Genomic DNA, 25,956 nt, shown 5'->3' with positions numbered 1-25,956 from the left:
CCAGGATGTCACAGGAATTGTAGCAGGTTTGAAGGGAGTGAGTGGAAGTGCTCTCCTGGCCCTCGCGCATTGTGTGCTTTTCACCTTTGTTCACCATCTGTCCTTGCTGGAGCTGATGTCTGCCATCTGAGAGCTCAGATGCTCTGATTAGATGCTTATGGCACCCCCAAAAAACCTCCACACTAACCCAGAGACAAACACTAACCCAGGGTGCCTTTGTAGGGCGCGCACTTCCCTCTCCCCGTGGCGCTTTTGTGCGCACCCTGCCCAACAGCCTTTTGTGTGTTCAGACCCCAGATGGTTGCCTGCAGTCACAGCCTTTAGCAGAAGAATCGTATTCTAATTGTCTCATGGATAATAAACAGTACTGACTTTGCTTCTGATGTGAATTGCATGTCTTCAAGTTGCAGAAACAAGATCTCCCGGGGAAAATTGCTGGAGATATGTATCATTGTAAAATCTCGAACTGGAGAGGGAGGGAAGCCGAATAAATTAAAACTCCTTATTGGGTTTGCTGAGGAAACAAGCACTGCAGAAGCTGAAGATTAAACCCCAGAAAATATCACAGAATTAGTAGAGTGTGTCTTGTATCCTTCTTTCTAGATCATTGCAGCTAAGCAACTAATACAGCTTTTTTTCTATGTTCTGAATTCACATGGGCCATATTTGATACCTGGAATGTTTAGCACTTTATTTTTACTGAAACAAAATGCTTTTAAGAAGACTTTACGGTTGCTGGAGCATTCCCAGAAATTTCCAGTGGCAATAACTAAAAACCTTTGAGGCTCTCTTCCCTCTCTTCTGCCCTTCAAATAAGGGAACAGAAAAATGTGACACATCCTGAGAGTTCAGATGGAGTTTCCTGGAGTTTCAGATATTGGTAGTCCATCTGAGCAAAAAAAAGAATCCACACTGATATTAGTCAGGTTTAAGTATTAACTTTGAGTAAGTATTCCAGGGTTGGAAAACAAAGCTGTAAGGTTTTTTTGTTTGGTTGTTTTCTGATGGGATGGAAAAATGTGTTAATGTAATTTTTTTTAGCTCTCCAAGGCATGTTGCTAGGACATGTTCTTCTAATACCTAAACAGAGATTTTTAATCTTTTTAGAAGTAGTAATTATCACTAGACTTTTTAACATACAAAGTAAGATTATGAAATAGTGAAAGACTTAGGTATACTAATGGTTCCAGAATATTATATATACATATATATTAAAAAGACCCTCTAAATCAAAGATGAATATCTGAAATGTGCTGAGTAACAGCAGAAGTGTATTTTTATAGGAAGGATTTGAATAAATTATCTTTGATACAGCTTCCATAAGTTTAGGGAAAAGCAGGATTTTTCTTTCAGAAGCAAGGCAGAATGCAGGATAAACTGTGACATTAAAAAAAAAAATCTTTTTTGTACCTACTTCATCATTTATCTGATAGTTATATGTTGAAATCTCATGCAAGTTACCCACTAAGCAGTTTAGGAAAGGAATTTTGAAACAAAAGCAGTCTGTTTCAGTTAAAAAATTTCTGGGCACTATGTACAAGAAATAGATTCCTATTGCTTAACATTTCCAGAAATACATTGTGGGGAAATCTGGGTGACAGACCTACCCACATGAGCTCATGACAGGATCTGAAAGAACAGATAATGTGCTATGGTTCTGCATACCCAAATTGCCCGTGATCCAAAGTATGCACCTTGTGGCTTTCCACAACTAATTATTTTGGGATGTTGTATTCACATTAAAAGAAACAAGAAGGGAAAGACCATTGGAGCAACTTCTTGCTGACTATAGAGTCAAAACTTTCCTGTGGGAGGCCATAAAGACCTATTCTCTCACTGGCTCAATGGACAAGAACAAATATTATCAAAAGTATCAATAACATCTGAGTTTCCTTCACATGTGTAGTAGCTGAGGTAGCAGAATAAATGCACAGGGACCAAATGTAGCCAGGGAGGTTGGATCAGTCATGGTTTAGTCTAAATCAAGGTGAATTGCTATTGATGCATCAAAGAGACTTAAGTGAGCTAATGAGGAGCCACTTGCACCGCAAACTTGTCCTGCCCTTTAGCTAAACAACCACGTTATGTACAGCGTCAGCAGTCTTTTATACTGCCTTGGGTTTAAGTGTTGTATCAGCCATTGTCCCAGACTCTGTATCAATATCTTCTAACTGAAAAATCTGTGTTTAATTTTTCTCTTGACATCCACGTTCCTACAGCTGCATGTGATTGCTGCAGTGTACTGAAGGCAGCATGATGTAGTAATGCCACTTGGAATTAAAGCTAGTGTAAGATGGGATTACAGTTAATATTAGAGTTCAAAGCAGAGCCCACAGTGTTTGGGATGTGAATTAGCCACCAGTCAGGTTCTGATGGGCTTTGTGGCACAGTAATGACTTAAAGGGTCTGATGTAGTTTCAAAGCAAGTTTTAAGCAAATGCCTGTATGACCTGGACTGCAGGAGGCCATTGGAGGAGCCAGCAGGAGGCACAGGCTCTCTGGGCTTCCCAAACAGGAACTGCCACTTCAGAGACCATTCTCAGACAGAGGTTTCTGTGTTTGGAATTTGCTCCTTAGGTTATGCAGAACCCAAATTAAGTAAGTAGAATGGGGTTTGGATTGTTTTCAGCACTGTAATAACGATTTCCAGTGTTTATCAACTGACTGTTAGATCCACTGAGATGTTCCTCCCTTGTTTACTGCTGGCCCAGGCCAAGGAGTTGTTACAGTGTTTAAGGGAAAACCCTTCCCTAAATACTCTCCTCTGTGTTGGTGGAAACTTACGGTTGTCTTTGTCCGATGAACTTTTGCCTGAGAGAAAAACTTGAATATCAGCTCCACAGAGAAATCAGCTCCTTCAGACAGTGCTTGAGACCATGAGCTCTGATGGAGATTAACATGTGAGGAAAATGAAGGGGAAGTTGAGCTTCTTTCTTACCTGGGAGTATTATGTATGTATAGTCTGATTATTTTTTTTTTTTTTTTGGGTGTTTTTTTTTTTTTTTTTTTTTTTTGGCACTATCTGATGTGTTTGGGAAAGGGAGTTGACTGTGTTATTGGACTTGAAGTACATACTAAGCTTTGGAAATACATCTGAGGGTGTAGGTAGATGTGCTTTTGAATAGATGGACTTCTGACATTTTAAAATAACTCTACTTTTGAATTGTTAAGTATTTCTGAATGCCAGCCTTATTTGTCAAATGTGGTGTGCAGGATCTTTATCCTCAGTTAAGACTCTTTGAACTAGGGAAACATTTATGCAAGAGCTGATTCCCTAATCTCTGCGGGATTTTGTCATTTGCTTGTAGGGGGATGAACTCTAAGAAGGTAAATTCTAACTTCTGCCCAGTGACCTAGAGAAGCAGATCTCGGTTTCAGCAGCAATTTGCCAGTTCATTAAGAGATGCAGTATCCTGGCTTCTCGGGTGATGGTTTTGCTAAGCTTCAAGGAGCAGTGGTAAAGTCTGATTTCATGGCGACCAGGATATGGCCAGGTCAGAATGGAAACACCCACGTAGAGAAGCTCTGTCCAGACAATGCTTTGAATGGCTGGAGTAAGGCAGAGGCTTCTGTGCTTCTCTGGGTACTTTCATACAAATGTCCAGGGTTCATGGAAGCAGAGCTTTAGGATTGTAATACTCTTAAACTTTAAACATCTTGTGAGGGAATTTTGTGGACTTTAGCCTACTATAGTTAAGGTGACATCGTCACATGTGGCTATCAAAATGCATGGAAATACAAATTTTCATAATAATTTTCAACTTTGGCTCCTCTGTAGTAATGACAACTGTAGTATTGCTGTACTTAAAAGGGCTGTTAGGAATAATATACAATACTTAAGCACCATAAATTGAAATTATGTTGCAATGAAACATAGTTGTTTACAATCCATAAATCTCAGATGTATATTTGTTTTGTCTTATGGATTTCTAGGTGGACTTTGTCCACACTGTCCATCAACTTGTTATAACCTTTTCTCTGTGGCCTCACTCAACTCTCCCCTCTACCTTTATCTGGAGCTCACCCAAAACTCCAATCTGGAAGGAAGAAGAATTGCAGGGATGCAGATACACAAGATCCAGCAGTACCTAAATGGCCTTTTGTTGCAAGTTCCTTCTGCTTGTGCTGGGAGACAGCTGTCTGGAAAGCCACACAGCTGCAGGGCAGCCTGGAATGTCAGCAGAGCAGCTCAGCCTGCTACTAAAAACCAAGCAGATGTGGCCACTCCAAGCACAGGAGTGCCCAGGTGGGTAAATATTAGTGATCTGATGAGTTATTTAGATGGATCACAGCATCAGGACTCAGTACTTTTGTGAGTGTGTGTAGGAAATGTTTCCTAATTGCTTCTGAGCGGAGTTGAGGGTGTAGGAAGGTTCACCATGCAATAATGTGGAACTTACCTTGAAGGTGTGTAGGGATAGAACAAATTTGGGCAATTATATTTTTCTGGCCTATTTTGCTATCAGATGCCAGGATGAAATTTCAAATGATGAGTCTCATGTGAGACACAAGTAGACAGCAGATTGCTATCTTCTTGATCTAAAGAAGATCTAAACTTTATCCTTCCTCACTTTTTCTTAACTGCACTTACTGTTGGCAATTTACATGGGCAACAGTGAACAACTTTTACTCTCAACTCTGCCCAGCAATTCCAAGCAACTCGAGAGGAAGAAGATTTCTCACCTGGCCCTCACCACCTAACCATGGTGTCTCTCAGTCAAGCATAAAGTGTATTATTCTCAAGATTTCCTCCCTGACTCTGATTCTTATTTTGTCAGGTAATTTCAAAGTAGTGGAAGACTTTGGGGAATGTGAGTAATCCACAGTGCTTACGACACAGCCTAGGTTCTGCTCTTTGTGATGCACAGCTCCAGGAACTGTACCAAATGGTTCTTTTTGTTGACTTTGTGTCACAGAGTTTATCTTAAAAGGTTTGTAATGTTACACAAACATGTGCCTCTTCCTCCCCTCCCCAGGTATTTTACTGGATCATCTCAAAAGAATGGGCTGTATCTGTACCATGCCCAAGTGTTTTTTAAAATCCGGGTAATATTTTAACAGGTGATTGTTTCCTATTCTTTTATATTCTCATCTATATACAAATAGCATGTTGTAGCCCTCATTAATCAAAATGACACTTTCTACACCCTCAAGTGTTTTCACATTTGCACATGAAGCGTGTTCCCAAAACTCTGTGCTGCCTGATTGATCTCTGCATTGTGCACTTTTCAGACCAATGTGTCTAAAGCTAGCTGAAAAGATACAAAGCTTGACTTCTAATGTGATTTCTTTAATCTCCTTTTGTAGAATTAGTATTACAAACCATGTAGAAAGTCTTTCCAAATTCACTTTTTGCCTTAAGCTTGGCACAGGCACGAAGGACCACATCCCATCTCACACTGGAAAACAAACTGCTGGCTGCCAAAGAAAGTGTTAGGAGACCCTGCTGTTTCGGGAAAAGCTGTAAGAGAAATAAGGCTGTTTAAAACCGAGGAAAGCAGAACATCCTCCAAGGCACAGACTTGCCCAAGTGACTGTTCAGACATGGCTCATTCTAGGCCTCCTCATCCCAATGAGTGCCACAGAGCAGACATTAGCTGGTGGTCACATCCAAGGGGAGAATTTTCATTCACTAACTTGTCTGCTGCTAAGAGCACAGATGACTACTCATGTCAAGACTTCCACGTATGTCTGTATAAACCAGACAAAGACTGCCTGAGGGAATGGGAAGTGGCAGAAAGCCTTTCCTAGGCATAAAGAACTGTGGAGCAGATAGAAAACTCCCATTCATCCTGCGCTTTCTATCGACTGTACCTCTCAAAGGCTGCGGGGACGGGTGTGTATGCAGGGCCTGGAGAGGAACTGGGGTTTAATACTCTCTTAAAAATATTTCATTTGGGTTCAGGCATGTCTGACCCCTTGAGGCTCCACTAGGTCCCCACAGAAGGGGTGCTGCCATTATCTGACACTTTTTCTGCCCACATGGCATGTGTGAAACACAGCCAGTTTTACAGCAGCTCATATGGAGGATTTATTGACTGAAGACTCTCAAAGAATTTGCAGAATTTCCTTTCCATTTTTTTATGGTCTGAGCATGGATGTTTCTCTTGTCTGGCTCAGTTCTTTGCTAAAAGCCTGTCTGAATGTTTTAGTAAAAGAAATAAAAATACTGTAGAAATAAGTATCAGCATGAAAGTGGAGGGGGAAAAAAATTGTCTTCTCCATCACCAGAAGTATAAGGCATAGGTAGAACAGCAGGATATGATGAAAAATACCTACTAATCTGTCAGGTTTTCTTCACCTTTCTCAATTTTTATTTTCTTGTTCTAGAAGACACAGTTATTTTACATCACCTTTCTGGTCTAGGGTCTCTAAGAGAAGATAATCTAGTTTTGGGGTGAGAAGTGCACAGCCTGGGCAGAAGCAGCATCTAACATTTCTTCTCTTGAGTGTGGACCCAAGCACGGCATGCATGAGAGAGAATAAATCTGTGTCATCCTACGCTGGTGCTCCTAGGGGGCAGAGGGGAGGGAGGGCGATTTAGGGCCGAGCCTTTTAGGGTTAAAAACCACTGCTTTTTCAGGCTGTTATTTACTGATGTTAATGGGTAGTGATCGAAGCGCTTACCTTATGACTGTTTTGTAACTTGCACTGGTTTGACAGGACTTGCCTTGCCTGTAGCCTTCCAGACGAGGTGAAGCTCACCTAAGAGTGTGGGGTTGGTTTTGGCAGCCAGAAGTATAATTAGAGTTTCACCCGCACGTATGTGGCTTACGGAGCGCGGATAATGCAAACCTCGCGTGTCCTCCCGGCAGCCCCGAGGACGCCGAGTGTGCTGAGTTTTCACGGCAGCGTCCGACGCGCGGCTCGAATCCCGCGTGCGCTCCCCGCCCGGCGCCGGCTCGGCTCTGCCTCGCACACCATGAGCCGCCCGCAGGGACTCGCCGGCAGGACTTCGGGCGCCTCCCGGTTGCTTCCCCTTGCGAGCGGCACGCCGGAAGATGCTGCCGCGCTTTGCCGGAGGTGCGAAGCCGCTGGGCTGCGGCCCGTAGGGCGGTGGCGGTGCGGGGGGCAGGCGGCGGCCGGACGCGCCGCTGGGAAAGTTTGCCGCTGCCCGAGGGCGACTTTGACGCGTGAGCGGCGGGGGCCGGCGGGGCGGCTCGGAGCGCTCCGGCCGCGCCGCGTTCGCGGGGGCCGGGCCGGGCCCGGGGGGGAAGGGGCGTTGCCATCTGCTGTTAATTCCGCGGTCATTGGATTAGTAACCAGCGGTGATGAGATCAGCGGGATCGACTTTCGCGAGGGGGCACGGCGCTCGCCGCGCTCCCCAGCTGTGCCGGCTCTCGCATGAGGCGGCGGCGGGCGGCCCAGGGGGAGGCAGCGTGCACAAAGCCCGGTAGCCGCCGCAGGCCGCCGCCCCCGGGCACGGCTCCCGGGCGGCCCGGCCGCCCCGAGCCCGGCAGCCGCCCGCGGCCCCCCGGGCGCGGCGCCCGCCTCGCTCCGAGCCGCGGCTCCCCCCGGTCGCCCCCGGCTCCTCTCGCCTCGCCGGGACAGCCGGCGGCGGAGAGCAGCCTCTGCTGGGCGGGCGCGCTCCGGGCGGGCAGCACGGGCTCCGAGCGCGCCGAGCTCGGCCGCGGCGGCCCCCGAGTTTGTTTACTTGTGCTCCGCGTCTCGTCGCCGGTATCGGCTCTCTGCCGGCGTAGCGGATCGGTGGCGGTGCCGTGCTGGGGGTTTATGGTAAGTTTGAGATGGGCGAATCCTTCGGTTCGTGGGAATTCGGTGTTTTGTTGCACGGTACGTGAAGACGCGTTTGTGGCGGAGGGGGGAGTGGGGGTTCTTGTTTGTTTGTTTGTTTAAGTAGTGCTGGGTTTCAGGCTGGTGTTTGAAGAAATACGCTTGCGAGCCGTTTTCTGCTCTGTAATGAAGTGGTTTACAGTCGAAATTTAGTTTCCTGAGCTGTGTAAGAGAATTATTTCTATGTGTTGGATAACTAGAGATCTGCGTTTCTCATAAACTGGATGTATCTGACTTTGCGCTGCCGGACGCAAACGCTCTTGCCTAAGGATTGCCACAAGCTAATGTTTTACGGTGGTTACTTGGTGCTTTTTCGGGCTGTGAAAGCCAGATCTCCGTTCAGGTGTTCAGACGAATCTGAAATACTAAACTATCTTCACCATAAGTGGGAAGCTGAACCTTCGTCAAGACAAACCTGATTTTGTATGCGAGATTTGAGTTTCAACAAAGAAAGGTATTGACTGAATTTGCCCTCGCGTTACTTGTAAGAAGTCGGAGGCAGGCGGTGGATTTGCTGTCGCTGTAAGGAAGCTGTTCGTACCGAGGGCAGGGGGGGCTGAACGCTGCCCTCGCAGCCCCATTCCTTCCTGGAGGGGCTCCGGCATTGATGTGGCAGCGTCCGTGCTGGCAGCAAGTAATTTTTATTTCTTTGTGCCTCGGACTCGGTGTTGTAGACTGCTACAGGGTGGGAAGTGTCCTACATACAGCGAGACTGCCAGCTACCACTTCAGCTGCTGGTTTGATGCTGGCTACAGCCCTTCGGTGCTTAAGTCATACCTGATATTTTCACAGTGCTCTGTTTGCCTTCCGGTGACAGAAGCAATCCCTGATAAGATATCTCCACGCTGCAAAAGAGCTTATCAGGAGGAAAAAAAAAAAAAAAAAAAACCAACACAAAAACCAGTGCCAGAGAGTTGATGCTTGTGGCTGAAGCTGGTCTGACTTGTGCAGTGTATCTCGAAGGATGCTACATTTTTAATGTTGTTTCTGTAACTAAAGCAGCCCGTCAGGGACGTGTATATCAAATTGCTGTTAGATTATTTGGTGTTGCTGACAGAGAAATGCCAGATACTGTACGTTCTCCTAACAACAAGCGGAAGTTTTATAACTGGCCTTAGTCATGTAAGTCTGGTTTCCTTGGTAGCTAATGTGCCTCGGTGTCTTGCTGCTGACTCCGGATGTCCTTGGATGACCGTCCTGTGCTTCTGCCAGGGCTGAAGGGAGACTCGGTACTTCCCTGCATCACCAGGATGAGAAAACTTCCCAGCTCCGTGCCTGCCTGAGGCCCTCATGCGGGTGTTGCTCTGGAAGTACGCGCTGGTGCTGTTGGGCTCCGAGAGCCCTGCGTTCACTCCCATCCCATCGGCCTGTTTGTCTTTGCAAATGTCACTGCAGCACCGGGCTTCCTGCTCGACAGGCTCTGGGGCTCGGGACTAAGAAAGCAGTGCCACCTTTTTGTAAGGAGCTTTTCAGAGTTGAGAGACTTCTGGGGGTTTGATGGGTTTTTTGGTGGATTTTTGGTTTGTTGTGTTTTTTGGGGAGGGGGAAAAGGTTGTTTGGGGTTTTGTTTGTTTGTTTTGGGGGGAGTTGTTAATGGTGTTTTTGGTTTTTTGTTTGGGTGTTGTGGTTTTTTTTTGGGGGGTGGGGTTTTTTTTAAGAGAAGCATAAACCCCCCATGAAAAGTACTATTTGAATATCTTGTTTCTTGAAAGAACCAAAACTTCTGATTTTTGGTTTGACCAGATTACAGTCATATTTATGACTCGTGTTTGTGCAGCATAGGAATTTCTGAATGATAGGACATCTCTCTGGTGACTCCACAGGCAACAAGTCATTAACTTGTCGGGCTTCATTGTTGCTGTGCAAACTTTTGTAATGGATTTTCCATGTACCAAGAAAATTCAAGGCAGCTATTTTTGTCTCATTTTCCTTCACAGTCACTGTTTTCCCCTCTTCTGTGTATAGGACATTGACCTCTTTTTATGGAGAAGGAAAGTAATTTTCACAGCGGCGCTCAATGCCGTGTCACAGGACTCCATGTGATGGTTACTTTGTGTTGGCTTCTTTTAATTGACACAGCTGGAGAGTTTTCCTATGGGGAGCTGATTTGCTTACACATTTAGACATAGTGACAGCTATTGAGGAAGAAGGCATTACTTGGTTTTCTGAGATATTATTGTTAAAAGTCCTTGGCTAAAGTGATTAGCAAGGTCATGCTAGGTAGTCAACTGTCCCATCCCGGTAATTCTTCATGGCCAAGAAGAGGAAGGTAATAAGAGGGATGCCTTATTCAAATTCTGTAAGCCATGCTGTGGTTTAGCTGTCTGTTCTCTTCAGCCTGCTTGGCAGCTCGCTACTGCTGCACTGACATCCTCTGCTCGATTCTTTTTGTGCTGGAGCAACTTCACTTCAGTGTAAACTTGAGGCTCCTGCAGTGGTAAATCCCAGACTGAATAACAGTAATGCAGAGTGGCCTTGATACTCATATCCATTTCCTGCCATAGTTAGCAAGGATAAATGCACTGTTCTTAATAGAACATCCATGTAAAGGAAATCTAGATGCATTTTATTCTCAGCAGGTTTCCCAGGACAGAGGATGGATGTAAATATTGCTGGACTTCATAAATCCTCTCTGAAGACTGAGATGAGGCTGATGGTGGAGAGCAGTGGAGGCTGGTACTGCTGGGTGCCCGCCTTCCCGGCACCATCCAGGAAGCAAAGCTGGGCTTGTGGCTCCAGGGATGAAGGGCTCCATACTGGCAGAGCTCTGGACGGATGGATGCAGTCCATCTGAGCTACATCGGTGCAGTATGCACCTTGAGGCTAGTGGAGATGCAGGCCACACATGTTGTCCTGGGAATTTTAAGTATTTATTAAGCCAGAATAGATCCATCTTCTGTGATGGAGGCATTGGTTAAACCTGCCCACTGAGCAGTTAACCAGTTTTTGAAATCAAAACTCTCTTGTGAAGTTTCTACGTATGGATAAATATTTGCTTATAATTCTGGAAGTTGATGTTGTTGGACTGATTGAAAATCAACAAGTGCTGTGGATTGAAACTTGCTAGACCAGATAGTTACTTCACCCACTGTATTTTTAATGGGGTTGTGTACATGTGAGTGAATCTGTGTCACTCTCTGCAGCACACACAGCCTTTGGGGGTGTCTTTAAGCTGTCTTTGCAACATGCTCTGTTAGCTGACATTGTACTGTAGGATAAGGTGTTAATCCATCACGTGCTTCCTGGAAGAGCAGTTCATGTCTTCTGACTTCAGTCAGCTCAGGCTCAGGTTGTTTGTGGGGGTTGGTTGTTTCCCTTTTTTGCCTTCAAAAGGTGTGTGTGCATCACTGCCATGGGTGCTAGACTGTGTACTGCCGATACACTGGAGAGTGCTGCTGCAGAAGGGCTGAATGCAGCTTCACTGATGACTAACCTTCCCAAAGAATAACAGTTATCTGTTATTTTGATATGGTGTCCAAGCTGCTGTTGCTTGAAGTCAGCAGTGTAGTGTGTTTGACCTGTGCTTCCTCAAGAGTTAAACTATCTGAAATGGTGAATGCTGTCTGAATCCTGCTTTCAGGTGACATTTTGCAATGATGTCAGGAAATGCCTTTTCCTCAGCTGCTTGTACAGCTCTACAGCCCACAGCCCTTTAGATTGGATGGTGATAAAATTAAAAGTTAGTTTTGGTTTGGGGTTTTTTTTGTGTGTTTGGAAAGCTGGCAGCATACCCAGTAGCATTCACAGCCTGTCAGGGGACATATCCTTGCTCTGAAGAGATTTAACAGTGTTGCTCCATTGGCTTTGTGGCAGCATGGAAAATGCATAAAGGAGAGCTAAAAAATGTGGGTTATATTTGTTGGTAGCAGTCATGGTTAAGAGGTTAGTGCTCACAGGGTGCCATGACTTTGGGCTCAGAACTGCCATTTGACTGGCAGTAATTGATTAAAACTTGATGGCTCTATTTTGGCTGCCTCTGCTCTATTAAAGACTGGCCCATCAAGAGTGCTGGCAGAGCTCACCACTTTGCTTCCTTTGGCTCCTTTTCCACCAGAAATGGAGTAGTGTCAGGTACTGGCCTGTTGAAATGCAGATGTGTATGTCTGGGTTTTTTGGGAGGTGTCTTTTTTAAGTGGAAGTCACCTTTGCCTCAGGCCAATGTGGTGCAGCATTTAATTTCTGTAGCAATTGAAATGCAGAAATTTTACGTAGCAAAGAAGCATGTGAGGAGAATTTATATCTATTTCCATGCTTAGTAAGAGGTGAGGTGCCTGGACTTAAACATACGTGTTCTGTGACCTAAATCTGTTCATGCTGGAGTCATTTGAACTTGGACCAATGCTGAGCAGTATTGTGTGTAATTTTTTGCTTCCCTGTGCTTATTTTGTGTATCTTTGGATTGAACATTGTGGGGTAATCCTGCTCATGACAAGTGTCAGATGACAAGTTTTATTGTGTTGCATTGCAGAGTGTGGTGACTTAGCAACTTTATCTTTGAGGATTTGTCACAGGCTGAAGGGACAAGTGAGCTTTGGTGTGCAGCAATGTAGGAAATCCATCTTGGAGCTGATTTCTAGCTAATTCTTTCAGAGCTGTACAGCAGACTCTTTAGATGAGTTTGCTTTCTTGATTTAAACATGCATTTCCAAAAGCTTGTTCTTGTACTGCCTTTCTTGTCCTAACCTTTTGTTGAAGTCTGGCGTGCACTTGGCTGCTGTTGTGCCTTTCTGCGGTAACAATTCCTAAGGAAAATTTTGCCAAGAGATTTTGAGAAAGAGAAAAGATTGGTCGTATTTACAGTGTCTCATCAGAAGAATAAGGATTTGCTTCCTGCAGAAATGCCCTGGGAACTAACCACGGTCCAGACTGCAGGAGCTCATCTCCTGAAGCCCCCCCTTTGCTGGGATAGGGAGCTGCTGAGGGAATTGAGGCGTTGGACAGCCTGGGACTCCTTTGTGCTGGGGCAGCAGAGGCACTGCTGGCAGCTGCCTGTGCTGTTCTATTTCTTCAGTAGTTTTTGTGCTTGGCACCTGAGTATGGCCCAGCTCTTTGTGAGGGGGGAAGTGAAGCCAGTACCTAGAGACATTCAAGCTCCATCTCCACGTCACAGCAGCAGCCTCATGGAGCCCTTGTTAAAAAGGGTGTTTCTTGAACGTTCGAAAATCAACATCCTTAGAACTGCTTTTTTAAGGAGCGTTAATCATGCAAGAGCACTTGTATAGCTTTAGGCATGGAAAAAGGCGTGATTTTTCAAATCTGATGAAAGGTTTAGGTACTTAATTATCATTTAATTTTAACTGCTTCTCCTCTCTCTCTCTTCTTCAAACAGAGAAACAAATTACCTCCAGCAGAAGGATACCTTCTTTCATTAGATATTGGAGGTCATAATTTTAAAAAAGAGCCACACTGCACAAAGTGTTTACATCAGTGCTACATTTCATACTGAGAGTCTGCTGTCCACGGAAATCCCTAAGTGGTAGTTGTAGGCATAATCAAGAGCTGTGTGTTGGTTCTTTGTTTTTCTGTAAGAATATTCTAAGCAATAGCTTTGCTCTGGAAGGATGAAAATGGCTTGAAAGAAAGCTGGCTGTTGTCTTTGAACACTGAACTAATTCTCAAAAATGTTGAGCTTATTTCCTAATTAAACTATTTCATGATAGAAGCCACAAAAAATTAAGCAATAAATTCACAGTGTTGTCAACAAGGATTGTGTTACTTCACATGTGAGAAAATGCCATGGCAGTCAAATCTATATGTGTAGCCAAAGAAAGAGTTGGTTTAAGTGGTAAAGGGAATTTTGAGCTTTAACTACTTTTTGAGTTAAATTATAGTGAAATTATAAACAGTTTCTTGTTTTGAGAATGACTTTAAAATAGCTTGGGCACACTCAGTAGTCTGGGGGCCAGTACTAGTACTTTAGAAACTTTGTTTTCCCAGTGTTTTAGACCCCATTTCCAGAATAAGCTCTGCTGTCATTTGCTTTTGACAGCAGAGTCATTGCAGGGATGTGAAGTGATTGCTTTCTTTAAAATAAAGTTTACATGTTAATTTGTTTGTACTTGTATTCCTTGCTCAATGATGTAATTGCATATAATTTTGTAGTGTGTCCACTAAAATGCAGTAAAACTGTGTTTTACTCCATTTATGTGAATTGTTGGCTCAAGTTACAAATAATCCCAATTTCCAGTGTAGCCGACCTGGGGATTTAAGAGTTAAAATTGAAACCTGGTCCTTATAGCGTTGTTTGTGGTATTTTCTGGCCGAGGCACTTTCTTGAGTTTAAAAGAAAGCCCATTAAAGTTAAAATTTACTAATTCATTTGTTTGATTATCTTGAAAGTTAATCCTAATTTAATGTGTAAAAAGGTGTACTTGTAGATACTTCAAATTTGCGTAACATTTGCATGGGGAATTGAATATCTGTTCCTCATGGCTTATCACTAGTCTGCTTGGATTTAATTTGAGGATCTGAGAGTGTGATAGGAGCACATGCTGAGCTCTTTCAGAGACGGGGTATTCGGAGGCTCCAGCTAGTTTACCTGGGCAGGGCCATTACTTTGTTCTTTGCCTAGGAAAGGAGCAGCAGTGGTGTGCCCCTGGGCATGTGCTAAACCTGAGAATAATGAATGAAATTCTGACCTTTGATATTTTCATCCCATGCTTGAGCAAAGTCCCTGTCTATGGAGCACATTTTGGGAGTGTGACCCTGCAAGGAGGTTCAGCTGCATTGTCATCTTGCTTTCAAAAATCATGATGCAGCATAAAGAAATCAGAATACTGTGTTCCTAGTTGTTGAAAACTATTGGCAAGCGTGTCAGAGGTGACAGAAGTTGTTTGAACTAAAGATGGTGGCACATCAAAGTCTATAAAAGACAGAAACGTTGCCATCCCAACCTCATTTTACTGTGTTACTGCATATTTGTGTTACATCTGGTTTGTTCCAGCACCTAACTATCCCTGCACTTCAGCATCATCAGCCTCTGATGCTCTTAACATCTGGGTAACACTTGCTGTGATATTCTCACTTCTAAGTGTACTGGTCATTCACTAAATATTTATGGAGTCTTTTGGTTTTGATGTTGCAAGATAAAAAGGGTGGGTTTTCTATCATCTTCTGTATTCAAAGGCAAATAATACATTGAAGCTGGTGATTATTTAAAATATTATCACATCAAGAAGTTCCTTTGTACTTTGTCAGTGCTGACGTAACTGTTTCCAGTACTCTAGAAAACCTTGCACATAGTTCACTGCTGGCTTGTTTAGACTAAGATGCAGTGTTGTAAGTGCAATGATCATCTACCAAAGATGAGAGAATGTGCTCAGGAAGGATTTGTTACAACATGTGCAATATCTTATCCTTTGAGTTCAAATAAAACAAGATGTATTAAACAAGCATGAGCATGAGACCTGGAATATGTCCTCGTTGTTTTTAAATGCTTTAGCTTTCATATTAGTGTTCTTTGAAACAAAGCGTGTGGGTGGAGAGAAGGAAGAGAGGCTCACCTGTGAGATTTCTTGTAGCAATCTACTGGAGTGTGGGCAGGAAAAGAGGAGCATTCAACAGCAGTTTTTGAAGGTGATGGAGAAAAAGGTGATTAATTTGTGAAAGGGACTAAAGCTAAGTATTTGTCAGGATTTACAGAGTGAAACAGGGAGTGAAAATAGACCTCACAGGCAGGATGCATGAAGGGAACCATCAGGAATTGCTGCAAGGTCCTCCTCCTGTGGCGCTCAAACTCCTGTGAGGAGTCAGCAGTGAGGAGGTAACAGAACTTCCCTGACCTCAGTAAGCTGCAGTGGGATGGGAGGAAGTGCATGAGGCTGCTGCCTTGAGTTCATGTTTAGGGACACAGTGGGCTTTCAGTTTATAATAACTGGGGTTTTCTTCAGTGAGTCACCTTCAGCATTGGCTTGCATTCCCTGTTCTTAGACCCAGTAACAAGAATCAATAGTTTGTTTTCACTTGAATATACCTCTGTCTAGCAATGGTGAATAATAGTGCAAAGGAAGAAAAAATGCGTATGTTTTAGTTCATGACAGTTTGACTGCTGGAAAAAGACACCAAAGGGAAATTCAAAGTGAAATGTCTCAACACTCAGGGGACGTGAGAGTGACTGATGAGCCTGCTTTTACTGCTTTACTCCATTCACATCCTGCTAATAGAGGACATGGCAGCAGGAAGTCTTTGGGAATGCAGAAGCCAACAGTCTCCCTTTACTCCCTTTATTTTTAGATTTTGTTTTCCCTGTGGTAAAATCTTTGGAACCTGGGTGAGCAGTGCCCAGGGTTAGAAAGAAATGTGACTCAGTAGTGCCTGCTGCCTGGTCGTTCAGGAGAAGAGAACAAACTGTTTCTCTCACCCTGGAGCTAGAGGCTGGGGATGTAATTCCAGGGTGTGTAGTTCTGACATCGTGTTTTCTTCTGCACATGGATGAAGGTAGTGAATTGATGCAGAACTGTTTTTCTTTTTGCCTTAACTATTGGAAGAAGCGGAAAAACCATTGGCTAAACCTGGCATCTAAATTTAGATGTCTGAATTAGCAATGCAGGAAGCGGTAGCATAGCAAACAGCTCAGTTCCTCGGGAGCACTGCTGGCTGGCAGGATAGAAAATCTGGGCACTTAACAGATGCAGGCATCTCTTTACACCTCCTGGGAAAAATGTGTGTGGGATGCTTCCTCTGGGTAATCCTTAAGCCAAGGCTAAACTGGCAGTGTAACTTTAAACAGAATTCCCAGTGAAGGGGTTTTCACGAGGGATTTTTTACTTGTAATTTTTTTTTTTTTTGTCTGAATATTTGCTTACAGTGGGGTTTGCTTCCACAGCTGTTCTGCATTTGATTTCCGTAGTGGTAAGGAATGTGGTGTGCTGAAATCAAAGCTGAGCCTAATATTCTATTGTAGAAATAGGATTGTAAGGAAAAATTCAAGCAGTTACTTTATTACAGTAAAGATGTGTGGGTTGATGGTCTTGGTAGAATTCAGTTCAGTCTCGTGGTACAAGAAGAAATTTCATTACATGTAATAATTAGCTTTTGAAATAAAGAGGATTATCTTTCATTTTAATCACCCTGCCTTAATAGCAGGCAAGAAAAAACATTGTTTTAAGAGTCCCAACTCTGTTCTCAGTGTATGCTAAAATGACATTTTAATTGAATTTTATATTTATGGGACTGATACTTATAACTTTTCATTCTTGTGGGTTCTTACCTGTTTCCCTCTGTATATTAACCAGTTGTATTTTTAAAGACTGTAAGCTTCTGTCCTGCTTGTCTTGCCAAAAAAAATTCCACAAACAATTCCTTGTGAGGAGAATTATTACTTCCATTGGTCATTTTTAACGTGCAGCTCTTTAATTTTCAGCCCTATTTCTCTTGTTAACACAAAATATTGTATATATGTGCTTCATATCCAGTATGTGAATAGCTTGTAAATAAATTACAAAAGTAGGTTTGAATTCATTAGTACTTAGCAAAACTAATGGATGGTAATCAGTGTAATGGCTGATGATAGATTGTGCTGTGCCAGCAGGGAACTGGCTCCCAGAAGAAGTAACACCAGCCCAGGAATGACTCGAGACTGGCTGGTGAACGTGTTCTTCTCCAGATGCTTTTTTAATTCCTTCAATTAACTCGATTAAGCAGCTTAGCTTAAGTAAGCAGAATTTGTGACTTGGAAGTTCTCCCGTGTAGTATTTTCCCATTGCCTTAGGAATTAATTCCATTAATATTGTGTCTGTGCAAAGGAGGCAGCCGTGCTCGCTCCACAGACACGAGACGGTGTGTGCTCAGTATGAGGGGCACACACAGGGGTGGTGTTTCCCCTCCCTGCAGTTGGTTCTTGGCAGGAGCCATAAATCACAGTGATTTCTGCACAGTGCAATTGAATGGAGCCTGGCTATCTTATTTGATTTATTGATGTTGGAAGTTCCCTCCTGCTTAGATCACTCTCAATCCTCCTCAGGAGAGAGGAGCACACTCTCTTGTCTGTGCCCTGTGGTTCCCAAGCAAGGGAATTGCATTTCCTAATTGTACCACCGGTGTCCCTCCCGGGTATCCTGGTGCATTCTGTTTTCTACCCAATGTTTTATCTTCACAGCATGTGTCATTAAGGAACAGGGACAGGGGTGTTAAATAGGGAGTCAGATGGTAGCGCAGAGTTCGTGTCCATCTGTCTGCTTTCCTTGAAACATCCCCTCCCTTTCCAGCAAGGATGGTGGTTGTGTTACAGTATCCTATATTTTTCAGAGCACACAAAAGTGGCCTCAGCTGGAAGCAATTTCTTCTGTCCTACAGATCCTTGTGGTGCTGAGGAACCCACCCATCAGTAACCTACTGCAGCACAAACAGGATTGACTGAGTATTGTGGCAGCCTGGAGCTCTGCGAGGCTCAGCTCGCGTGTTTACAGCTACTGGCTCAGCAAATTGCCTTCCAAATTTTAAGTCATTCATTCTGGTCCTGGCTTGCATTTTTTTTGTATAAATATGAATTATTTCTGCAGTATCAGAAGTTGCAGTGTCTTATGCAGACTGTCACTAAATTTATGCAGTAATTTCAGAATTTTAGATCTGTGTTTACAGGTGGGTTGTTTTTTCTTAGGAGAGTTTCAGAGAGGAGCCTGACATGACATATACTTTTTCTGCTCCTCTTGATTATGCTGTGTTAATAAGATGATAATGTATTCTGATAATTGCATATGAGTCTACCTAATGAAAGGTGAGGGTTGAGTGTGCTTCCTTATGATTCTCTTTCTAGCAGTGTCATGTGGGGAGACGAATATCTTAAAAGGATGCTAAAAAATGGGTAAAATTTTAAGCTAAGTGTGGCTTTGCAGTATTAAGGAAACTGACAATGGGATGTACAGGAAAAGGAGAGGAAATGATGAAAAGGAAAGGGAAACTAGAAAGACTGGGATTGTAACAAAAAGCCATTTACTATAGATGTGATGAAGATATGTGGGGCAGTTGAAAATAATTTTGTTTTCCATTCCTGCCTTCACTGTGGAGGAAGACCTCTGTTCATGACAGATTCTTCAGGTGGTTAGAAGTGATATTAGACTTCTGGGTTTTAATGCTCCATTAAAATTTCATACTGTGTAAATTACTTTCTTCAAACTTGCCTCTATTTTTGATCGCTTGACTGTGAATTGTGACAGAGTTTGTGCTAAATATGAAAATGCACAGCTGCTCTTGATCCGATGATCCTTGTAGCAATTTGTGTCCACACAGCACTTCAGGGAACAGTTTATCTGTTCAAAGAATGGTTGGAATTTAAACCCCCTCAGATTTTCAGTATCCTTAGATTTTTTTTCCCGTTAACCTGTTGGCCAAAAGGCTTGCTTTCCTCCTCTGACACTATTTGCCGTGTTTGTGCAGTGTCCCACATGGTTTTACATTCAACAGAGGTGTGGTTTGTACAGGTCTTACAAGTCTTATGCAGCAGTAAACGATAGTTTATTTGAGAAATGCAAATTTGCCTTTAGGCGCAAGTGAACATCTTGGTTAGTTCAAATGGTTCTGGAAGGTTCTTTGTATAAAAGGGCTTCATTTTATGCTACTTGTGTTGCTCTTGAGGATGTAGCAAATAAAAACAAGTTTAGCTCTGATGAAGTTGAAAAAATAATAATCTTCCCAGTGTTCATTCAGGAATGCAGGTCATACTGAGTGTGTTATAGTTTTTATAACTTGGTGGGACGTTTTTATAACTCGGATTTATTTTCATGGAGGTAGTCCTTTACTTTTAAAGATATTTCTAAATGTTACTTTTATTCTTTATCATGCTGGAAGTCAAGATGATCTGTCTATCCGAGTACAATCTAGGGTTTTGTTTTTCCAGAATTAAAAACTCTGAGCACTTTGTTTTCAATATTCCACCTGTTGATGAAGCTTAACTTGTAATTACTGATGTGCTTTCTCTTTGTCTAAAGTACTGTTGATGCAAATTTAGACTGAACACATTTTTCTCCAGGGCAGAACAGGTCCCTGCCTGAGTTATTGGAGAATCAGAGTCTGGCAGATTTAGATCATGTCTGGAAGATTGTCTGCAATCATATCAAATATAGGGGGTTGTACAAAGATTAATTGGAATATACTGGGTTTTTTATTTTTAATATAGCTTTTGCAGGCCTTCCAGAACACACAGTGTCACTTATTTTATTTCAGCAGCATTACACCTAAAGATTAAGTGCCAGTATATTTTTATTCCTATCAAAACTCATATCCTGGTATAGTTTTCTTCCGAATAACTTTCAATCTTTTTTTTTTTTTTTTTTTCCTCTTTTCATTCAATGCATTAAAGAAGGGAATATAGTTAGTAAATAATTGTTACAAATAAAGTGCTGCTTAAAAGAATATTCCCTGTAGAGGACTTCTTAGTAGGGGGAACTAGTGCGTAAAGTTATTTTTAGAAATACAGGCCTTGTGTTTGAGCTTATAGATCACAGTTTGTGTTGAGAGTTGTCCTGTAGGCAGGCACAAAGCTGATTTATTTTTATCCATACCTCTATTAGGAAGTCTGGCATGGGTTTTTTAAAGTACTTTCCTGTGGTGAAAAATACCTGGAATTGTTGGCACTTGCAGAATGAATTTCTTTGAGGATGTACGTTGTTAGGTCACTAACAGAGAGATGTAAACGTTACTCCAAGTAGCAACTTCTTTCACCATGGCTTTTCCTAGTTGTAGGCCCTCTCTGATATTAACACTGCCAAGCCTGGTATAGTTTTTCTCCACAGAACAGTATTGATTTGAAAAAGCAGCCTTTCTGCTTTATCTGGCCCTAGGACATTGGAAGAGTCAGAAAGAAAATTTCATTCCATGGAGAGAGCAGGGCTTCACTGAGGGCAAACTGTACCTGGCAAATGTAGTGGCCTTCTGTGGTGAGATTATGGCATTTGTGGATCAGGGAGAAGCAGCTGATATAAATACCTGGATTTATGCAAAGCATCTCACACTGTCCCACAGGACATCTTTGTTTTTGAACTGGAGAGACGTGGATTTGATGAAAGAATCACCCGGTGGATAAGGAGCTGGCTAGAGCAGGATGCCCGGAGATTTTGTGGATGTCCTATCCCTGGAAGTGTTCAAGGCCTGGTGGGATGGGGTGTTGAACAACCTGATCTAAGGACAGGTGTCCCCAACCATGGCAGGGAGATTGGAACTAAATCTTAAAATCACAGAATACCCTCAGTTGGAAGGGACCCAACAGGATCATTAAGTCCAACTCCTGGTCCTGCACAGGACGCTCCAAGAGTCACAATGTGTGTCTGAGAGTATTGACCAACCTCTTGAACAGGTTTGGTGCTGTGACCTTCCCTGGGGAGCCTGTTCCTGTGCCCAACCAACCTGTGTGAAAAACCTTTTCCTGTTAGCCAGCCTAAACCTCCCCTTACTCAGCTTTATTCTGTTAAACCAAGTCCTGATGATCTTTAAAGTCCCTTCCAAACCAAACCATTCTATGATTTACCGCTGTGAGACCCATTCTGGGTTCTCATCAAGGTGTCCTTTGTGTCTTCAGGAGTCAGATTTTTGACATTTTGACATTCACTGTCTGTGAATCTCTAACTCCTTAAAAGCCCTTTGCCTTTTCCAAGCCTCTCCTGCATTACCAAGTGCCCTATTTCTTTAATTTCCTAAATGAATAGAAAACAAAATATACCAAAATACTACTTGTTAAAATGGGGAAGCTTTTATAAGCATGAAGAAAATCAGTTTTGTTGCTCAGCGCTTAGGCAGTTTGTTTCTATGATATTACTTTCTCCATCATCTCCACTTGTCTGTGCAATTGTTCTCTACTGACAGATGGGCTTTAGCAGTGGCTGGTGTTTGAAACAGATGAAATTCATTGCTGTTGCTTAAAAAATGTGGGGTTTTGCAAAACCATTTATTTGTTTAACAGGAAGTTGTTTTTTCGCTTTGTCTTTTTGTCAGCGCTCCAAAGAAACTTGATTCGTTGCCTCACCTGGGAAATACAGAATCAGCTGTGCAATCTGATTTTGTCATGATGCTTCCTTAACATATGTGAAGTGTGTTTACTTAATTTCTGTTGTTTAAAAGAAGGAACTGTGGGACTGATGAAGCATTGCTTCCTGGTTTTGTGTCTTGTGGCTGACTTGACATGAAATCTTCAGGACGCTTTGCCTGCAGTTACAGTTCTGATGTGAGCTCGTTCTCATCAGGGTTTCTTGGCGAGATGTGGCCTTGCAGCCCAGCCTGGTGTTCCATGTGCTCACTTCCAGGATGTCTGTCCTATAGGAACTTATTCTTGAGCCTGCTGCTGCTCTGTCAGACTTGGCTGAGGGTGGCTATTGACTGAAGTAGCTGAGGGGGAAGGATTAGGAGGGATACAGATGGTGTGATTGTGTAAGTCTATTTCCCTATTAAACAAAATACGCTTTTGTTCAGCAGCAAACTTGTTCTCATGCGTTCGTCTCCTGCGTGTTTGTGCAAGAACAATGGCTGGGTTCCCTCCAGCCTTGCCCTCCCCCTCTCCCTGTGCAGCCCTGAGTGGGGGGAATCAGCCTGACCCCTGTGTGCGTTTGTGTCCACCTGTGGTTTGTCCAAGACAACCTTTTGGGGCATCTCTTCTACATCAGTCTGTCCAGTTCACGGGGGGAAGAATATCTTCAGCTCTTGTCTGCTGTGTTTGACCAGAAGCATGACTTTGTGTCACTGGACTTTTGCAGTGCTGCTGGAAGTTAAATTAAAGTCATCCAGGTCACATCAGGAACTGCCTCTGACGGGCTGCTTCAGCTGAGCACGTCTCACAGGTATTGTCTGTACACTGCTGCTTCAATCCAAATGGGAATTAAACAAAGTGAGGCTTGGATGCAAAAGAAGATGACAAAAGTATCCTGGTCATTCCAGAAGCATTGCAAATTTTAAGCTGTTAGTGAATGTCTTTTTATAAATGTTACTGAGGCAAGGCCCTTGAATCATCCACGGCAAAATGTACAGACGGGCACTGGGAGAGTGGAGCCATCTCTTGTGGAGTCTGGCAAATCTACAGTAGCCTGGTGATGTTGTAGATGCCCACAGATCTGCTACTAGTGAGTGTTCCTCCTTTTCCCCATCATTACTGTGGTACTGCCCCTAGAAAAGCAGTTGCAGACTGCGGCTCCCTTAGGATTTACGAAGACTTGCCAAGCTTGGAAAACACTGACGCAATCAAAGAATGAAGCTTGAGCTGAGGGGCCAAATTTTCACTCCCATGTGATACTACAGGTTCTGCAGTTGCAGTAAAGTTCTGGTGAGCAAGTCTGTCAAGCCTGAGGAGCTCTCATCTCTGATTGTCACTTTCTACCATCTGCAGGCCTTCCCTCAGTCTGCCCAGGGATCATCTCTGGCACATTCCCTGGGATTTGCAACTGGCTAGACTGAGGAATGATGCTTTCCAGGAGTATTTCTGTCATTTATGGCTTTTTAAGTTATTTCATTTTAAAGGCCAGCTGGCTCCACTACACATGACAGCAAAAGGAACTGCAGTAAAAGAAAGGCGCTGGGAATGTATTCAGCGACATTTTGAGGCCGTCAGTTAATGGATGTTCTGATTTTGAAACTGAAGCTGTAGGGCTGTTGATCCTCTACAAAGCTGTAGAGGTAAAATGAATTGTCTAAAAAGAAAAGGGTTAGGCTGGTGAAAAGTAGTAATGACTGGTGAGAAATTGCAATATCAAAATTTAATTATTCCTTGGGCTTTAAATCTCACATGTGTGACACCTTTTGGTATTACTTACTTGGTGAAGCATGGTGAGTAGAAGTGTAAAATGGCAAATGATCCTGTAAAATGCAAGTGGTGCTGAAAACATACTTTTCAATTTAGTGTTAAGCCTTTTTCATGTGTTAATTTTCTCTTTTAATACAACTCTGACTCTTGAATATTAAAAATGGTCACATCAGCTGTTTGGGAAACACAGGAAGGTATTCACTGTGACAGAAGGGTGCCTGATGGGTGAAAGATGAATGATTTTGAAGAGAGAGGGAGATGTAAGCAGAAGCTCATGCCTGTGCTGAATTCAGACATGAAGTTCAGCTGTGCCCCTTAGGGCAGCACTTCCACAGAAGTGACTGTGGAAATTTGCTCCATGGTTTGGACTGCTGCCTAAATAGACAGTTCTGCCTTTGGGATTTTAATTTTTTTTCTCTCTTTCCTTTTGCCAGAGCAAGTATTAACATAACCGTCTGATATTCTAGATCAGAGGGCTTATTCACCTGAAAATAACCTGGCAAAATAAAACACTAGATTTTACTCACTTTAGTTTTCTGAGGCAGATCCATTTCAAGGCCTTTTGAATGCAGGTGGCTGTAGACAAAAGGGAATAATGACTAGGAAGGAGTGGTAAAAAGGATGTAGCAGTTTAAACATCTGTACCCTTATGGTAATTTTGGGATCACATGGGTATTCCTCTTATATACCCTGGAAAGAAAAGTGCTGTTTCCTTTCAGGAACTTTAGAACTGAAATATTGCTACTTTTAAAAGTACTTGCAGAGTAAAAAAGGTAATTTTTGTTTTATTGTGTTACTATATTTGTTTTTCAAATTGCATTGCTGTATTCTGAGAAGTGATTACACAGAAAAACTGTTTACAGACTTGAAGTATTTTCAGTTCATGTTTCTTCAGAATAGAAATGTCTTCATCTAAAACAAACTTTCAGCATGAAAGGGGAGAATTACAGAAACACATGCAGATAGAGGAAGGCATGAAACCAACCCCAAACCTCAAGTCAGCTCTGTTCTAAAATACAGTAGATGAAAGTATATAAAAATATACATTCCACTGTATTCATTACTACTCAGGATTCTTTCTGCATTCTTCATCATATGACTAAACTGCTTTTAAGTCAGATGGTACAGATGGTATGGTATTTCAGATTATTCTAATTCCATGCAGCTAAATGCACAGTCTTTTTTAATAACAAGCTTATCCTGAATTTTGAAACAATTACATTTTTGTAACATTACAAAACAAGTTACTCTTTACGGAGGAATGTCCTTGGGATTTTCAGGATTTGCATTCCTTTCAGGAATCGAAGAAGTCATGACTTAACTGCTGCACTGTTCGTCCTACACATTAAATGTCACTTGCTGAGGGTGCATGCAGCATCAACTTTTGTCTGTAGCACAGGATAGCTTAGAATAGCCAAGCATTTTTGTCTGGTTGCGTTGTTATTGCATATTCCCAGTTTGACCAAAGAAGCCAACATTGTTGATTTATTGCCCATTTTGAACAATGTTGGATACCAGGATCTATAGTTGAATCCAAGCTACCCAGTCTTTTTAAGTGCCAAAAATGTGCTTAATTAATTTTCACCCTCAAAACAGTGTTGTCATGGTTATGTAGCTGTTTGCACACTGGGAACAAAGTCGATAGACACTGGGCCTTGTGCCTTCACATTGTCTGGGTGAGGTAAAAGTTCTTGTCCTTGAACATCTATAAACCCTTCTCATCGATTTGCCCAGCACAGCGTATCGTGTGTTTTTCTCCTTCCTGTTCCTTCTGTAGGGACTTTGGGGCTGGAGTTACATTCAGAGTGTTCAGGCACTGTGTCTGTTCTGTTCAGGCATCTGGGGAACGAGCGGTTTTGGTGCCCACAGAGGAGTGGCCTGGGTTCAGAGCCTCCTGCTGCCTCTCTTGGCATTCAGGAGTCTGTGCTGGCTGGTGACAAAGCCCACACTGGCAGGGGAGGTGGCACTGAGGTCTGCCTGCAGGAAGAAAAAAAGAATGAGGGCCAGTAGCGGAAAAAGTGAGAACTGCTCTGTCGATGTAGACATTGGCAATGCTGTTGGATAGAGCCATCTCCTTCCCTGCTTTTTCTGAGAGCCACTTTGACTGCTCAGTGGCATTAGCTGGGACTCACCTTCTGCTTCTCACTCTTTGGGTAAGTGTTATTTTAGGAGGATTAACCTGAGCCTTAGCTATTCCTAATGTATTTTTTAATTGCATTTATGTGTTGTCATTTCTTATTCATGTTTGTCAAGCTTCCTGCATGTCTAGTTTGTGATCCAGAGGGAAATATAACCATGAATTCTGAAAGATGTCATTGCCAGAAGCATGTTTCTTTTATCAGTTATGTTCTACTGATGCCAACATACCAAACTTAAGGAATGCACTCTGTTTAATTACAGCAGTGATTCCCCAGCAAGCCTTTCTGTAGTAATTGTAATTTGTGGTT

The 25,956-nt window shown here is 42.9% G+C and overlaps 1 protein-coding gene across 6 annotated transcripts in view; it reads left to right on the top strand.

Moving 5' to 3' along the window:
• Positions 1-6,924: 6,924 nt before the first annotated feature.
• SPSB4 (splA/ryanodine receptor domain and SOCS box containing 4) overlaps positions 6,925-25,956 on the top strand; it is an 82,723-nt gene continuing 63,691 nt past the window's right edge. For 4 of the 6 annotated variants that reach the window (XM_040074891.2, XM_058421855.1, XM_040074895.2 and 1 more), the window contains exon 1: positions 7,605-7,734. The gene's annotated coding sequence lies outside the window, so the exon portion shown is untranslated. Of the gene's footprint in view, positions 7,024-7,604; positions 7,735-22,469; positions 22,554-25,956 lie in introns of those variants that run through there. The other 2 variants (XM_040074892.2, XM_040074893.2) reach the window with 2 other exon arrangements.

This window comes from Hirundo rustica, chromosome 10 (assembly GCF_015227805.2).
Source record: "Hirundo rustica isolate bHirRus1 chromosome 10, bHirRus1.pri.v3, whole genome shotgun sequence".
Classification (NCBI taxonomy): Eukaryota; Metazoa; Chordata; class Aves; order Passeriformes; family Hirundinidae; genus Hirundo; species Hirundo rustica.
This window is presented reverse-complemented; position numbering and strand designations above follow the sequence as displayed.